Source organism: Crocuta crocuta, unplaced genomic scaffold, assembly GCF_008692635.1.
Source record: "Crocuta crocuta isolate KB4526 unplaced genomic scaffold, BGI_CrCroc_1.0 scaffold493, whole genome shotgun sequence".
In the NCBI taxonomy this organism is placed as follows: domain Eukaryota; kingdom Metazoa; phylum Chordata; class Mammalia; order Carnivora; family Hyaenidae; genus Crocuta; species Crocuta crocuta.
The window spans coordinates 743,586-761,322 of NW_027527377.1; the positions used below are offsets into that span (position 1 = coordinate 743,586).

General features: G+C 38.0%; 1 protein-coding gene across 4 annotated transcripts in view; it reads left to right on the top strand.

Moving 5' to 3' along the window:
- Positions 1-7,258: 7,258 nt before the first annotated feature.
- The window catches only part of UBE3A (ubiquitin protein ligase E3A), a 100,061-nt gene continuing 89,582 nt past the window's right edge, over positions 7,259-17,737 (top strand). For all 4 annotated transcript variants that reach the window (XM_077768038.1, XM_077768133.1, XM_077768066.1 and 1 more), the window contains exon 1: positions 7,259-7,413. The gene's annotated coding sequence lies outside the window, so the exon portion shown is untranslated. The remainder of the gene's footprint in view (positions 7,414-17,737) is intronic.

The window sequence follows — 17,737 nt, forward strand, 5'->3', positions numbered from 1 at the left end:
CAGTTGCTCTAATGGGTTTCTAAACCTGCATCCATGAGAGCCATCTGAAATGTGGTAAATTAATCAAATTTGGCTCATTTGTTCCTTTGTTTATTTGTGCATTCATGCGTGTAGCAGATGCTCTTGGCAACCTAAGTCTTATCAAAACACAGAGCAAGGAGCGTCACCTCCCAGCTTTTTCTCCAGGAATTACACTCAGTATCTCAGCATCAAACTGCCAAAGCTTTGAACTGTGTTTATGAGTATCTGTGCTTTATTTTCATTTGTGTATATCCATTAGCAAGATGTATCATAAGGAATCAGAAAAGCCTAACAGAAGTTATTTTTTTCTATATCATAATGATAGTTTATGGTCACAAAGCAAAACTAAAAAAAAAAGGCAAGCTTTAGGTATAAAGTTGTTTTAAGCAGTCTCAGAGTCCAATAGTAAATCTATCATTTTAATAATTTTGTATTGTTAGTGTCAAGCAAGAATTTAAAAAATGAAATATTGCTTGTCGATTCCAAACTATATTCATAATTCTTCCCTAGCCAGCTCTTTTTCTTTAGTTGAGATATCATGAAGAAAAACAGGATGGGTAGTCTGTACCATTTTTAATAATTGAGATTAACTCCTCTTTTCTACCTACTTCCCAGCTGAATTAGGATAGGCACAAAGAAATGGAAATGACCCAAGTGAAAGTATGATAGCACTTCCAGGGTTTTGCTTCAATGACTTTTTTTAATTCCAATGTAGTTAACATAAAGTGCTATATTAGTTTCAGGTGTACAATATAGTGATTCAGCAATTCCATACATCATACACAAGGCCCCTCCTGTGGGGATGAGCACTGGGTGTTATATGGAAACAACCTGACAATAAACTATTAAAAAAAAAACCCACAAGTGCCCTCCTTAGTCCCCATCAACTATTTCACCCATATTCCCACCAACCTCCCCTTCGGTAACCCCCAGTTTGTTCTCAATAGTTGAATCTGTTTCTTGGTTTTCCTCTCTTTTTTATTCCTCATTTATTTCTTAAGTTCCACAAGAGTGAAATCATATGGTAGTTCATCTCTCTAATTTTGCTTAGCATTATACTCTTTAGCTCCATCTATGTTGTTACAGATAGCAAGATTTCATTTTTTTTATGGCTGAATATTCCATCTCTCTCTCTCTCTCTCTCTCACACACACACACACACACACACACACCCCACATCTTTTTTATCCATCAATCTATCGATGGACATTTGGGTTGTTTCCATAATTTGGCTATTGTAAATAATGCTAGAATAAACATAGGAGTGCATGTACCCCTATGGATTTGTTTTTCTATTTTTTGGGGGTAAATACCCAGTAGTGGGATTGCTGGAACATAGGATAGTTCTATTTTTAACTTTTTAAGGAAACTCCATATTGTTTTTCACAGTGGCTGCAGAAGTTTGCATTCCCACCAGCAACGCAGGAGTGTTTCTTTTCCTCTACATTCTCACCAATACTTGTTTTTTCTTGTGTTGTTGATTTTAGCCATCATGACAAATGTGAGGTGATAACTCATTGTGGTTTTGATTTGCATTTCCCTGATAAGGAGTGAAGTTGAGCATCTCTTGGTGTCTGTTGGCCACCTGTATGTCTTCTTTGGAGGGATGTCTGTTTATGTCTTCTGCCCGTTTATCAGATTACTTTTTGGTATTGAGTTGTACAAGTTCTTCATATATTTTGGGTACTAATCCTTTATCAGATGTCATTTGTAATTATTTTCTTCCACTCAATAGTCTTTAGTCTTTAATTTTGTTGGGGAAGGAGATTAAGAATGCACTTCTCTTAATGAGCACTAATACATGGAATTATTGAATCACTACACTGTACATTTGAAACTAATTAACACTGCATGCTAACTACCCCGGGATTGGAAAATAAAAATTGAAATTGACTGCAAAAGGGCTCCAAATGACTTTTTAAAGTAAGTATGCTACAGCAATGGATTTATGTGGGGAGTGGAAGGAATTGGGGCTTGAAGGTAAGTGGGGCCCACATCCAGTGGACTTTGGTCTTGCAGTTTGGACATCATCCAGAAAGCTAGGAGAACCAGTGACAGATTTGGGGCACCTGGGTGGCTCAGTAGGTTGAACATCTGACTTCGGCTTAGGTCATGATCTCACATCGGGCTTGCTGCAGTCAGTGCAGAGATCTCCCTCTCTCTGTCCCTCCTCTCCACTTAAAAATAAATAAGCATTAAAAAAAAGAACCAGTGATAGATTCAAGTAAGGATGCAATGAAATCATATTTGTTTTTTTAAAAAATATTCCACAGTGAGATTCAGTAGCAAAGTATTGTAATATGGATTAGCATTATGTTGTGTTTGGGGGATATAATAATGGATAAGGTAGCATGACCCTGCCCTTCTGGAGTTTACATTTGAGTTCAAGTGAAAAACAGTAAGGGTCTAAATTAAGGTAGTATCAGAGGGATAATGTAGAAGGAAATGGGTGTTATAATAATAATGACCAGAATAGCTAATAAATATTTATTACCACTTATTGAACATTTCTTATATGTCAGGCACTAAGCACTTCACATGTGCTGTCTGCCCATTCTCCACATGACAGCCAGAATGGTTCCCATGGGTTAAATTTGTCATAACTCTCTCAAACCTTTCTAAGGGCTTTCCACCTCATTTAGTGCAAATACCCATGTCCTCAGGATGAGGTGCAAAGCCTGGGCTGTGGCCCACTCTGACTTTCCTGATCTCATCTCAACTCCATTTCTCACTGTGTTCCAGCCAGTGTCTTCCTAGGTGGTCCTAGATTTCTCTAGGTACCTTTCTGCCTCAGGGTCCTCTCTGCCTGGAATACTCTTTCTCTTATACCTCAGAGCTCATTCTGTTAAGCCTCTGCTTAAATAACTTTTAATGACACTTCTCTGACCACCTTGCATGATTCAACTCGTTTAGCATTCTTTATTCTCTTCACCTTCTTTTGTTTCTCTCCTTAACACTTATCACATTCACTGTTTTTTTTCCCCCCCTCTACTAGATCATAAACCCCACCAGGGCAGGCTGCTGTATTCTTGACAACTAGAACTGTGCTGGTACAGGTATTTAATAAATATGCATTAAAAGGATAAAAGAAGGCTTACAGTGGCCCTATGAGGTCAGTACTATTATTTTTCCCATTTTACTGATGAGGACATTAATTCAAGTTTCATTTAATTAAAAGTTCTATACTTGGTAAGTGGCAGAACTAGGATTTGCATGGGATTTTTAACAATCTCACTGTTGTTTACTATATGCCCAGCATTATTCTAAGAGCTTTACATATATTAACACTTAACCTTCATAATAACCCCACTTTAAAGATGAAAAAAGTAAATCCAGGGAGAGGTTTAGGATTTTGCCTGACACTTTTGCACTTGCTAATAAATTAGGAGCCTGTGCTCTTAACCATTTTGCTATGGTACCTAATTTTAAAACTGATGCTTTAAGGAATATGCAACTTTGCCTCCTAATTGCCAGAAGAGTGAGAGAAAGGAAGAAATCTAAGATTACTAGTATTATGATTGAGGAATGCCACAGATAGAAGAGTCACCAAGTCAGGGAATGTAGGATGATTTGGTTTCATTCTCTTTCAACTCCAGACACCTACTGCCTCCTTGATTTCTTTATTTGGATATTATGATACAAGGTCAGCTTCAGTAAAAGGTATGTAGAATAACCATGGCAAATTATAGAAGTTAGCTGTCTCACACTAAAGTTCAAGCTAGTACATAGGCTCTGATTCATGAAGTCTTCAGGGACCCACCCAATTGTCCTTCCAAAATAGCTCACAACCTCTACACATTTCCATCATCAGAAAGGGAAAGAGGAAAGAGATATCTCATTTAGAGTATCATCTAGAAGTTGCTCAATCCCACTGGCCAGAACCTACCGACATGGCTACATTCAGGGTTTATTATAGGCAACCATGTGTCTGGCTAGATAATTATACTATCATGGATGAAGAGGAGAAGGCATATTAGGAGTCAACTAGCAGTCAATATCTATTATAGATATCCACTACAGTGATACAGGTATTTCAAATTTAACATTCCCCAAACCCAATTCCTGCTTGCTATTCCAAAACCTGTTCTCCAAAATTATTCCTATCTCAGTTAATGGTGGAAAATGGAACAAATAAGCAGTTCACTTTTAGACATGTTGAGTTTTAAGCTGCAATAGAACATCCAATACACATTTCCAATAAGGGGCTGAAGATACTTCTGAGAGAGATCAGTGTTCAAGATTCAAATTTGTTCCCTGACTGAAATACGTGATAGAGGGAGAGTATATGTATATGGTAATGTCAGAGACTGTATGATACAGAAGGCAAAGAGAACCAAAGAAGGAGAGGAAGAGCATTATGCAAAAACAACTTGAAGAAGAGGGCCCAAGACATAGGAAGGGAGGATGGAGAATGTAGGGTGATGGAACCAAGGGAGCAGTTTCCAGGAGGCAGTGGTTAGCGGTATGGAAGCCTACAGAGGTCAGACACCATGAAAATTGAGAAGCAATTTTAGATTTGGCCACTGTGCTATTATTAACATTAACATAAGCAATGTATTAAAATGTGGGCAAATGCTAAATTTCAGTAGTTGAAGAGAAACTTAGAAATGACAATCCAAGTATAGATAGCTCTTCTGAGTAGAAGGGACAAAGTTAGTAGAAGGAGAATCCATGAACAAGAAAGGGAATAACCAAGGGCTAAGAGTCTTGAGATTTTTACCCCCTCACACACTGGCCAAAAAAAGTTATAAAAAGGAAAAATGGCTCATATAAGACAGGAGATTGGGGGAGTGGAAATTTAGGTAGATCTGTAAAAATAAGAGTGGAGGTGTGAAGGAGTTCATGAAGTGTATAATGCTAAACAATAGTATGGATACTACTACTACTACTACTACGCCCCAACATTTATTGAACACTTATCATATGCCAGTCAATGTGCTAGTAATTTTTATCAGCAAACATCACAAAATTTGAAATGGATAAGACAAAGAGCAAACTGGGTTCCTGAACCAGGCCTGACACTAATGAACACCTACTATTAATGAATTAAAAGGCTTATATGTAATTTCTCCATATTCAAAGGAGGATCTGGGATCCTCCTTGATTTTGGTAAAGAATGGGATAGACGGGGCGCCTGGGTGGCTTAGTCGGTTAAGCGTCCGACTTTCGCTTAGGTCATGATCTCGCAGTTCGTGGGTTCGAGCCCCGCGTCGGACTCTGTGCTGACTGCCAGCTCAGAGCCTGGAGCCTGTTTCAGTCTGTGACTCCCTCTCTCTCTGACCCTCCCCTTCTCACACTGTCTCTCTCTCTCTCTCCTAGAAATAAATAAAACATTAAAAAAAAATTAAAAAAAAAGAATGGGATAGTCAGCGTGACATTTAACTCAGAACAGATTTGTTTCTCGTCAGTCTTTTTGTTGGTATTCAGTAATTTCTGCCCCATTTTGATGCACCAGGTTGTACATTTCACTTATTCAGGCAATTTATACTTAAGTAGAATAGTTACAAGTATCTTCACAGGCCAGATACTGCGGTAACATTTTGCTTTGATTATTCTAACAAAATTCTTCAAAGATTTTCATCCTCATTTGGCTATTTTGTTAATATGCAAAAAAATCCTTAAAGACTATGATTTTAAGTTGCCTCTTCTATAAAATGTAACTGCAAATTGTTTCCAAATGAAGACCTGTAATGGAGGAAAATGAAAAAAGAATAATGAACAGAGTTAAAATTGGACATGATTTAATACTGTCATTAATCATTAATTATCCTGGGCTAATTTAAATTCCAGTCGCTTACTTTTTATAGTTGTTTATGGTTGGGAAGCAGTATCTATCTATATCTATATATATGACTATATAGAAAAAAATGTTCTAAGAATGACAGTTAAATACAGTGCTATGTAAGATTGTTGATTTAAAAAAATCCTTTGAATATTAGATGAGTGGGATCTAATATTTTAAGGGCTTATCAAAATTGCAAGCCATTAAGACTATGTATTGTTAGTGATTCCAGTATAGCTTTGCTAGTTTAAGTGTCGCAGAGCCATAAAAAAGCCCTTTTAAATAAAATGGTGACCTTGGTACTAAAAATGAAGACGCATGGCTTTAAATGTGTTGTCATGTGGGTCAAAATTAGCATCCATCCAGCTGATGTCTACCAAGAGGCCACATTCTCTTTATCAACAACTTACTGAATGTCAAAACTGCGAGACAGACTTTCACCTTCTAGTAAACTAGTGACAAAGTGTTGCCGAGACCTAAGTAGATGACCTTGGTCCCCTGAAAGCTGGCTCACACTCTTAGGCTACCTCTGCAGTGTTTACAAAGGTAGCTCTGGACAGAATCGGGTTGGGGTCGAAAGCCTGATGTCAGGAGGCTTCAGACCGGCCGAGGGGCGGGTAGCTATCAAAGACCCCTCCCCCATCCGGCGGATTTTCAGAGCCGATTTGTCTCCCACAGAAATCGAGAGCGTCCAAGTCCTAGCACGTTTCTCGACCTGGATAGACCAGGGGCCTCTCCAACACTCCTGGGGACGCCAGCAGGTTTCCGGCATGTACCCGCTTCTTTCATGGGGCCACAAACAGCGGTGGCTCAAAGGAAATATCACTCTTTCTGACCCGTACTAAGATGGCGACCGACCCTGGTAGAACTCCAGGGAACCGCGAGCAACTTCCCCTTCCCAACAGCCCCTGCGCTGGCGACGACGGCAAGCAGGAAGGAGGCGGAGCCGGCAGGAGGGGGCGGGGCACAACGCTGCGTCCTCCCGCGCGCACCCAGGCCCCGCCCCACGTCCCTTCGTCCCGGCCCGAGCCCTCGCCCGCCTGGGCGGCGCGCGCTGCCTGCTGGGATACTCGGCCCGCCCAGCTAGTCCTCCCGGCTTGCGCTGCGGCCCCGAGATCCGCGTTTTTCCCAAGATGGTGGCGCTGGGTTCGGGGTGACTGCAGGAGACGACAGAGCCTGAATCCCCTTCGCCAGAATTTCGACATACCGCCTTCCTCTCGCTTGCGCACCTCGCAATCACTTCGCCATCCGTAAGCCCAGGCACTCGCCTTTCGCTGCTGCCTCCGATTGGAGCTTCATCTCTGCGGACCTAGCGATTACGGCCGCGGACAGCGGCGCCTCCTTCGGCTCCTTCTTGGGGTCGCTCTCGGAGCAGCTCACAGTCTAGCCCCGGCTTGGCGGGCCCCGCAGCTCCCTAGTGGGCACAGGCAGCGGCGGAGCGGCGGCAGNGTCTCCGGAGAAGGAAGCGCGGGTCCCGCATGAGCCCCGGCGGTGGCGGCAGCGAAAGGGAACGAGGCGGTGGCGGGCGGAGGCGGCGAGCGAAGGCGACTACGACCAGTGAGGCGGCCGCTGCTGCGAGGGCCACAGCCCAGGTGCGGGGGCGACAACAGGTCAGTGTGGCCGAGGACAGGGCCTGGGCCAGGGAGGCCGGGCCGCATTTCCCTTGGTTTTCTCTGTCGCCCAAGCCACCCTGCAGGGCTGGCTTCGGCAAAGGTAGGGACTCTCCCAAACCGCGGCGCGACAAGTGTTGGGGGCGCGTGGTTTGGAGGGGTCGGTGCCAGAAGTAGGCCTCTGGTAGGTAGCAGCCGCTGCTGCTCCCGTAACTGTCAGTCTTGGCTGAGGGCCTGAGGGAGGGTTTTGTCGCCTTAGGGGACGCGAGCGGGCCCGGGGCGGGGCGTGCGGGTGTCGAGAGTTGGCCCTCCTTGGAGCGGAGCTTAAGAAGCAGGCCTGGGCCCCAGGCTGGATAGGACTGGCCTTTTCCTTCCAAGGGGAGCTCTTTTTTTTTTTTCCAAGGTTTTTTGCCCTGTTAGTGAAAAATGCTTAGACGTGTGCTTTGGTGTATCGGGATTTTGGGGGTGGACTGGCGGGGAGGGCGAGTGAAGAGGGAAATCAAGCCCAAAATTATTGGGTTTTTCAAATTAAGCTTGATCTATCGGGTTTGCCAGAGATTCTGTTAAATGCAAACCTGCAAACAGTTGGCATTTTTTATTTTCTTTCCCTTTTCAGTTGAGAAAATGAAAGGACTCTTCGTCATGGCGTGGAGGTTTTGTTGGTAAAGTCAGAACTGAATGTGGCAAATGCCTTAGTCCATAAAATTGTTAGAAATAGTTTTAACACAGACACTCGTTGAGTTTATTCTTCAAAGATAATTTAGTCTCTGAATTTTTAAAAATGTCCTATGGGCATATTAAAATAGAAACATTACTAAATCTGTCTGGCATTATATTTATTAAATGGCTAGGGTGCTGTTGAAAATGTTGGCGAATAGCAGTATGGGATTTACAGTCCAGCGTTATCATTGATAAATCATGAGAATATGGATATGACCTATAATTTTGGAGTATTCCATTGCTTGCAATATTGAAAGAAGCAGGAAATTATTCCAGAATATTCTAGGGGAAGGAAGAGGGCCTGAAATGGAAATAACCTAAAGTTTGTAAGTACACTGTCAAAAATTACCTGTCAAAGTCACTGTAGATAACCAATAAATCTTGAGTGAATAACAAGAGGAATGAGAAGTGTGTACTTAATAATACCTCTACTAGTAAGCATTCTTTCTTGGAATATTATTGTGTTAACCGTGTAAAAAAGTTTAGAATTTAGGAAGATAAAAATAAAATTTTGTCATGGTATGTATAGTGGAAGTAGTTTTGGAATTAGATCTTGCTTGTAAATCTGAGCTATATATCACATTTTTAATGAAATGAATACAGTATTAGTGATGGTGTTGATAAAGCTAAAGAGTGACCCAAAAGCCCTTTAAAGAAACTAGTAATCATGATTGCAAAAGTAAGGAATAAATTTAAGAAATAATGACCCTATATTTACAAAATTAGAATTGGAAACTAAGAAAGTCTTATTGTGTCAATATTTATTAACTAGCTTTAGTATGCTAAGTATTGTGTACACAGTTGTTTAGACATTGCCTAGTTCCTGAGGAGTTTAACTTTACAGAGAGATAAAAATTAGTGTTTTGATTCCTTTTCAGAGTTTTGTAAGCTGTTTTTGTTTTATCTCTCCTAAATTGTACATTTTTTTCAGGACTTACATACTTTCTTAAGTATATTTATTAGTCAGAATTGTGAGGAAGACACATTCTCATCCCACTTGTCCAGTTCATTTAACAAGATTAAATGGTTACTTACAGTGTCTTTGACATTTACGTTTAATCATTTGTATTTCTTAAACTTTAGGTCATTTTTAAAATTATCCCTTCTCTCTCACATCCAAACCTCTCCCCCACAAATCTGAAATAATTTGCTGTTTCGAATAAGCAGTGAGTGGAATAATCCAAAACTATGAATCATACCTAAATTTTTCAACCCAAGCACTTGACATGATACTTAAAAATGCTTATTTTCTTAAATGATTACTGGTTTATGTTCTTCAGTTATGTTGCATATTTTTGTTTAAACCTAAACTTGTATTGGCCAGAATGTAGAGACAGTTTATATTAAGTACACATGCAGCTGTTAAAAAATTGGTTTTCTTATTTTTATAAATGAAGACAAATTTTCACTTTTTATTGGTAATGTAGAATAACAGAGTTTTGATGGATTTTGACAGTCCTTGTCTTCCCCCCCTCCCCCCAGTGCAAATGTAAAGATAAATCCAAAGACATTACAGAATGTACAGTGAAAACAGCTTTGGAATTAGATCCCATTTTTAATTCAGGGCTCACTCTAGTTGTCTGATCTTGGCAAGTTACTTAGTCTTGGTGAGCTGCAGTTTTGTCATCTGTAAAATGGGATGGTGAAACTAACTCAGAGTTGTTAATGAGGATTAAAGCTTGTAAAATGTCTAACAAATAGGCCCTTAATAAGGGCCTATTATTAAAGGGCCTATTATTATTTGAAGTCTTCCTACCCAGTGTTTCTGATTGGTCTCAAAGCACTTTACATACAGTGGACTTCATAGCATGTTATCCTTTACATTGTTTACATTCTCACTACCTGTGAACTCACTCTTTAAGGGCAAGGACTCCTACTAGTGTTTACCAGAAAGTTACCAGAAAGTTTACTATCAATACTTCAGTATAGATGAATTAGTTATGAATTAGTAAATAGTTAACATTTATTGGGTAACTACTATGATGGGCTGGGTTAGGTGTAAGGGATACAAAGACAAAAATCACGTCTCTGTCTTTTGGAGGCTTATAGTCTAGTTACTTTGTCCATGTAACACCATTTTTTGGGAAATGTTATCACATAATGGAGCTCATTCTTCTGTGCTCTTCTGTTAGGACAGTTCTGTTGGACTCAACACTTTCCACCCGCAGCTGCTATTCTGAAGAATATTATTTTTACCCCTTTCTACAACTATTTGGCATATATGAGAGACTTCAGATCCTTATATCCTGGTACTACTCCATCACCCAAGACCTGGCATGTAGTGTGTTTGTGTTTGTGTGAATGGGGATGTATTTAAAAAGATTTTTTTTTTTTACTTTGACAGTTTCCTATAAATACTTTGATATTTTCTTAGGTGATTATCATTCTGTCTTCTAGATTTATAGGAGTTTTATTTTATTATTATTTTAATGTTTATTTTTGAGAGAGAGAGAGAGAAAGAGAGAGACCGAGTATAAGCCGGGGAGGGTCAGAGAGAGAGGGAGACACAGAATCTGAAGCAGCAGGCTCTAGGCTCTGAGCTCTCAGCACAGAGCCTGATATAGGGCTTGAACCCTCGAACTGTGAGATCGTGACCTGATTGGCTTAACCAACTGAGCCACCCAGGCGCCCCTAGATTTATAGGACTTTTAGACTATTCTTGAGGTCAGTTACTCCATTAATTTTACACATGAAGAAATTGAAGTGCAAAGCTTTAAACAGATTGTCTTAAAGTCACCCAGAACCACAGTCTGAGTCTCTGGACTAGAGTTCAGGACTCTATGCCCTATGACACATGTTCCTTCCTACCTTTTGGGAGGAGTAGTTTGTGATTACCCACTTACCTTCCATTTGAGTGTTTTTGATACTATTATTAGAAGGCAGACTTCACAAGATGCCATCAGTGGGCCTTTTCTGACCATAACAGTCCAGTAAATGGAGCTTTTCTCTAATAAAGGAAGTCAAGTATAATTACAGTAAGTAGAAATAGTATTAATCTACAAACATATTCTGTGTCTAAAAAACAGTTGTTTAAAATACTTAAAGATGCTGTGTAATTTTTTAAATGAAATAATATATAGTAAGGCTTTTGTCAACTTTCATTTAACCTGAGAAAAGTCACATATAGTGTGCTTTGATCTAAATTATCTTTAGCAAGTCAGTATCATTGTGGATAATAAGTCAAAAAGAAGATTTTAAGTTTAAGGTCAATCTGAATGAAATAAAGCTAGTACCTCTTTTTGGAATATTGTCGTTTGTATGTAGATTTAGCTGACAGTTGTTAACTGATTCTAAGCTTCATGACTGTGCACTCCTTAAAATTATATATAAAATTTTAAGTGTTTCAGAGTCTCAGCAAGTTCAGTGAACAAAAGCCACCAAGAATCACTCATGTGGAAGAAGAAGCACTAATTTTGGTGTCAGAAGATTATGGGTTCATCCTTCCCATCTAGCTTCCTAGTTGGTCATGAGCAGGTCATTTATCTTTTTTTTTAATAGTTTGTTTATTTTTGAGACAGAGAGACACAGAGCACGAGTGGGGAATGGGCAGATAGAGAGAGGGAGACACAGAATCCGAAACAGGCTCCAGGCTCTGAGCTGTCAGCACAGAGCCCGATGCGGGGCTCGAACTCAGGAACCATGAGATCATGACCTGAGCTGAAGTCAGATGCTTAGAAGCGGATGCTTAACCGACTGAGCCACCCAGGTGCCCGTCATTTATCTTTTAAAGCTTTGTTTTTTTTTTAACTTCTTTCAAGTGAAGGTGATACTTGCTTTGTCTGTTTCAAAGAAAGGATTGTTCTTCAAATGTGATCACTCTCAGATAAGTGGAATAATAAAGTGGCCTTATGAGATTTAGTGATTTGACCTAAAAAACAAATTGGTTAATATTAAATAGGTGATTGGAACCTTGGTATATTTTCATGCTGTTCTCTATTAACATGTTTAACCTTTTCATAGAAGTATTATTTTGGAAAATATTTAGTGTCTGAATTTATTTTACATTTGTTAACTATATTTAAAATAATAAATCTTAATAATTAGTGCCATTTCAGTATTATTAATCCATAGTCAAACACCTTCTGTAATTTGTTTTACTTTTGATCTCTCCTGTTAATTTGACAAATGGCAAGAAAATCATAAGATTGACTGCAGGGGCAAAGAGGTTTTGGAGACATAGATTCTGTTGGATAAGATTGTTCGAGAGGTTCAATCCTAGGAAGTCTTAGGAATCTATAAGGTATCACATGTAGATCATGGGAAGGAATCCTATGTAAGACTTTGTTAAAGTCAGCATCTCTGTTATAAATCAAAGCATGAAGGTAGCATATGAGCCCTGAACACTTAACTATACGAGTAGGATAAAATGTTCCTTAAATGACTCTTGGGTGGGCAGAATGGAGCTTAATGTGGTAATTCTTAACAGTTCACTGTGTGACAAAGAGTACCCTTCTGAGGTCAGTTGAGGTTAGGTTTCTTTGTGGTATATAGGCTTGTAGCTCTTTGTTCTTAATGTAATGACTTCTGTCTCCTTATATCAAAGGGGATACCCTTATCCATTTCAAGCTTCTAACAGAGTTCTATTCTTGAATGTGAGAGGTAGTCTTAGCATTTCTTTTGTGGACTGTAACCACTGTCCCAACCCATTTACTTTTAAATTCTTTGTGATTCAGAATAAATTCTGAATCCTCCTCCCCCCCAAATTAAATACACAAACAGCATGGAGAATATCATAACAAGCATATATGTACCATTCAAATTGAACAAATGTCACATTTTGTCACTTCCTTGCTTCATCTTTAAAACTGGTGTTATTTTCTTCTCAGATGATACTTCTAACACTGTAGATACCACTACAGGAATTTCTTCATAGTACCAACAGATTCTTTGTCTTATCAGATGTAAAGCATACTCTGAAAGGGAAAGGATGGAATGCCCAGCAGTTTTTTCTACATAAAGCTAATGGGTCATAGGGAGACATATGGTTATTTCCAGCTTGTTAATTACTTTAGTATTTTTTTCTTAGGGATTCTATTTATTGTGCCTTTGTGTGTATATGTGCCAATATTGATAACATTATAGTGTGCCATAAATAAGATAATTAAATATTTACCTTTGCTAAATATTTAAAGTTTTTATTTTGGGAGTTAAACAAATACGTTTTTTGAGCACCTGTTTTATGTGACATCTATACTAATTGACAAATCCCATTTCACACAGAGAGTAACTGGGCAACATATTTCTTGTTTTCTGAAGTGAGCTGGCAATGCATCATATTGAGTATAGGTTGTAGAAACTGTGCTGTTTAAGAAATTCTAAATTTAGAGCTTAAAAAAATGAAAAGTTTCCCAAGTTACTTAAGCTGCTTCATTTATATTCAATTTTTTACACATTTTGTTATGTCTGTGACATATTGCTATAGACTAAATGTTTATGTCCTCCCAAAATTCCTATGTTGGAATTGTAACACCCAATGTAATGGCATTAGGAGCTGGGGTCTTCTAGAGGTGATTAGAGAGTAGAGCGCTCACCAGTGGGGTGCCTTATAAAAGTGCCTTACAAAAGATTTCAAGGAGTTCTCTTGCCTTTTCTTCCATATGAAGACCCAACCGGAAGACAGCTGTCTGTAAATCAGGAATCTAGTTCTTGCCAGACATCGAACCTGCCAGCACCTTCATGTTGGGCTTCTTAGACAACAGAAATGTGAGAAATTTCTGTTTACAAGCCACCCACTCAGTCTGTGGTATCTTTGTTTTATCAACCCAAAATGGACTAGGGCACATTAAACATGTTTAAAGAACAGAAAAGGAAAATAGAAAATTAAATGGATAAAGTTTTATAGCTAAGGTAGGGATATATTGTATTTGACAGAATGGAAGTGCTTAAAGAGACTATAGTGTTGAAATGAGAACTCTTAGAATATGTTTAAGAAAACAACAACTGAGCTAACTTAAGTCTTACATACACATACAACTAGATTTCTGCATTTCAGGTATTGTATATTTAAATTTCATTATTGCCTAGTGTACTATATTTCATATCTTCAAAATGAAAAAGGAAGGTCTTAAGGTGTCATTTACCTCAGTAGGGAGTCAGTTAACTCAACCTAAAATTTCTCTTCCATCTTTTGGGCTAGATGGAGGACAAGGAGGGGTGAACTTAAAAATAGGTGAATCTCTGGGGCACCTGGGTGGCTTAGTCGGTTAGGTGTCCGACTTTCGCTTAGGTCATGATCTCGCAGTTCGTGGGTTCGAGCCCCGTGTCGGGCTCTGTGCTGACTGCCAGCTCGGAGCCTGGAGCCTGTTTCAGAGTCTGTGTCTCCCTCTCTCTGACCCTCCCCTGCTCACGCTGTCTCTCTTTCTCTCTCCTAGAAATAAATAAAAAAATATTAAAAAAAAAATAGGTGAATCTCAACTGGAGAATAGGTAAGTCACTTACCTCAACTGAAATTAAATAATTTCTTTGCTCCTGAATTAAAGACTCTATGAGAAGAATAAACATTTTAAAACATGCAGTTTTATGTATTTGTAAGTGATTGGTGAGTGAACTGCTTTCTCTTTAGTTTAGAACTACTTTTGGATGTTTGCTATGGGCTGATGAACTATGTATAATCAGGAACAAAATCCTCTAGGCTTCAGAACTTTAAATAATTTTAAAGTAGAGATAGGAGGACTAGGGGTCAGCCTGGACAATGGACCAAAGACTTGTCTATACTACAGTTTACTGTTGATGCCTGTCCTGTATTTGCAAGGGTTTCCTAGGAGGGGTGTGTTTGTGTTCCTCATATTTCTAGCTGACATCAGATGTTGAGAAATTAAGGCTGATCACTGTAGCCTACAAGTTTCTTTCTTTTAAGTGATCAAGATTTAATTCCCCAAAGTGCTAATTTAGACATGTTTAAAATTGCTGTGACTACAATAGTATTTTATATTTTGATATCTTTCCTTTAATAAAGTAAGTAGGGTAGGTTAGATTATCTCTAAGGTAATGTTCAGTTTATAAAGTATTTAAAACTTACAGTAAATAGTAAAGCAAATATTCACACACCATCTAGAACTATAAATTCTACCACTTTTGATATTCTTTGGGAAGTAAATGCAGTCTTAGGTATTCACTTACAGCAACATCCTCCCAGTCTTTCCCAGCCCTGTTACCGTCTCTCTACTTAAGGTAATAACTATCCTGAGGTTCTTGAGTATACTTCATATTCTTGTATTTACTTTTACTTTATTCATGTATATGTATCTATAAGTGATACAGTGTTTTATGCTTTAATTTTTAGAAAATGGTACTGTATTGTACATAATCTTTCATCAGATTCCTTTTAAAACAATACTTAGCGTTTTTTGAGATCTGTATGTTGCTGCATGTAGGTCTACTTTATTCAGTTTACTGTTTGGTACTCCGTTGTATGGATATATAAAATGTATGTATATCAACATTGATGGATATTTTGAGTTATTTCCTTTTCTCCTATTATATAAATAATGTTGGAGTGATTGTTTTTATGCCTTTTTTTTTTTTTTGGTGTAGGTGTTTGGAAAAATTCATTGAAGTGAAACTGCCTGAATAGGTTGTGAATAACTTTAACTTTACTAGGTATTACTAATTCTTCATTAAAATCATTACACCAGTATATACTTCATCAGCAGTATACGTACAGTTCATTTTCCAGCATCCTAGCCCATACTTCGGATTGTCACATTTTAAAATTTTTTCAAATTTGATGGATGCCAAATGATACTTCATTTTAATTTGTGTTTTCTTGATTATTAATTCTGGATTGTGGGTAAATGGATATGAACTTTATTATTTTTGGGATGTTTTAAATATCTTATGAATTAAATGTTGTAGAAAGAATGAGACATTATCGTACAACATTAATATTGTAAGCAACCTTGATGATCATCTTATTCAGCCTTCTTACTTCACAGTGCAGCCATGAAAGTTATCAGAGTAAGAATAAAATTACTACTTATTGCCCATTGTGATATTCTCTCATGTGATATAGAATCTCAACTTTTGATGTCAAAATCATGAGCCTTTTCCTTTATGATTTGTATTTTTTTATTCAAGAAACCATCTTTCATGTTGTCTGCTAATAGTTGATAGATTTATATTATTGTTTGTTTTTTTTTTTTGCATTTAGGTCCCATGTGGGAAGGAGTTAGGAATCAATTTTTTTTCATATGAATATGATAAGTTAATTGTAACATTAAGTATTGATTCTCCATTATTTTTCTACTGTCATCTGTCATGTGCTTGGGTTTGATTTTAGTTTTTTTTTTTTTTTTTTTTTTTTAAGCTTTTTGTCTTTTTAAGCTTTGTAGTACACCAGTACTACATTGTTTTAAGCTTTGGAATATGGGAGTCCAGGCCTCCCCTTTATTAATTTTCAGAACTTTCTTGACTCTTAACTTTTACCTTTTTAGAATTTAAAACCATTTTGTCAAATTCCTTTGGGGATACTATTTGGAATTGCATTAAATACATAAGCTGAGAATTGACATGGTTTATCTTGCTATTTATTTGATTCTTATGTATTTTGCAATTTCTTCATAAAAGTCTTTTAGGCATACTTTATTACATTTATCCCTAGGTATTTGTTTATTATTATTATTATTATTTTTGGCATTGCAAATAGCATCTTTTTTTATTTCATTTAGTCATTCCTGGTTTTGATTTTGTAACCATCAACTTGGATGAATTCCATCATTTCTAATAGTTTATGACTCTTTTGGATTATTATGAACAAATAACAATCCTGGCTTTTCAAGTGATTGTTTAAAAACGTAAGTCAAGGGGAGCCTGGGTGGCTCAGTCGGTTAAGCGTCTGACTTCAGCTCAGGTCATGATCTCACAGTTTGTGGGTTCGAGCCCCGCATTGGGCTCTGTGCTCACCACTAGCTGTCTTTGGATTCTCTGTCTCCCTCTCTCTCTGACCCTCCCCTGCTCGCGCTGTCTCTCTCTGTCTCCCAAAAATAAAAAAATAAATAATAAATAAACATTAAAATGTAAATCAGACCTTGTTACTTTCTATTTAAAATTCTTCTTTGGCTTTTCGTTGCTTTTAGAATAAATTCAGAATCCTTTATTTGTCTACGAAATCCTGCATAATCTAGATTCTTTCTCCTCCTCAGCCATATCTTTCTCCATAATCCCCTTTGTTCAGAGCCATCTAACAACACTGGACTTTTCAGTTTTTTGAGCTCTGTAACCTCTTTCTAGTGTCAAACTCTTTGCCAGTGGATTTCAGTTTTCCTGGAATATAGCCAACAAATTTCACCTGTCCTTTAGTTCTCAGGGAATATTGCTAAATATACCTAAATATTACTCTGGGAAGCCTTCCCTGAGACTTTCCTTGCACTCATTGGTTTTAGTGTTTTCTTGTATTATGCTGTTTTTGAATCCTGCTTTTCCCGATCAAGTACATAATCTAAGCTTAATCTAATCTAAATCTAAATTAAATAAATTCTTTACTCCTGACTTGATGATTCCATGAGAAAGTAAATGGTTCCGTCTCTATTTTATTTTAATTAGTTAGTTTTATTTATTTAAAGATTTTTTTTTTTTTTTTTGGTAATTTCTACACCCTATGTGGGGC